Source organism: Polistes canadensis, unplaced genomic scaffold (genome assembly GCF_001313835.1).
Source record: "Polistes canadensis isolate GaletaPanama2010 unplaced genomic scaffold, ASM131383v1 scaffold_123, whole genome shotgun sequence".
Classification (NCBI taxonomy): Eukaryota; Metazoa; Arthropoda; class Insecta; order Hymenoptera; family Vespidae; genus Polistes; species Polistes canadensis.
In genome coordinates this window covers 48,510-49,360 of record NW_014569670.1, presented here as the reverse complement: position 1 = coordinate 49,360, position 851 = coordinate 48,510, and positions in this window count along the sequence as shown.

Here is an 851-nt window from a genome sequence, read left to right as displayed (position 1 = left end):
TCTTTTTCTCTTTTTTGTTTTTTTATTCTTTTCCTTTTCGTAATATTTTCGTTCGGTTTGTAATACGAGAATTTATTGCTTTATCGTATTTATACGGATACGTTTTGTAAAAAAAAAAAAAAACATTTTGACGATGAAATATAAAACACGATGAAAATTATTATAGGTTGTTGACGTTAATAATAATAATATAGAGAGACGAGATATTTATATACAGGATGAATATTATAAATTATTACCAAACGAGAATTTTATTTCTACGATCTATCTCTCTCGACTGATAGATTAATAAATAGATAAATATAGATAGATTTGACAGATAAACTACTGCCGCGTGATGGAAAAGTAAGAATGAGAGTGGGATTCATGCGTTTATACATCGCTTTACATATTTATTTATCAGAAAACATTTTCTCTCATGCAAAACGCGATATAAAAAATGCACAATAATACGAAACGAAGAAAGTTATAAAGGGAATGGTAAAGAGTGGAAAGGGAATTAGTTGGAAAATAATGGAAAAATGTTAGCGAAAATTTAATTATCAATATTCTTGTCCAAAAATATGTTATTAATATATAAGTCTCAAAGGGAATTATAGACGGATAATAAATCTTATGAACAATTTATTTTGAACTTAGTTGTACGTTTCGTCCCTTACTGGGGACTTCATCAGCAACTTGATCATTTACAGTTCACGTGTCCATACATATTATCTTTTTTACAGAGTCATATATTTCAGTAAAACTTAACATATTACAATACAATTTGATCCTAAAATACCTTATCTTATCACACGTAACCAAATATTGAGTAAATATTTTCTATACTTTCTGCAAATGGATTTTATTGA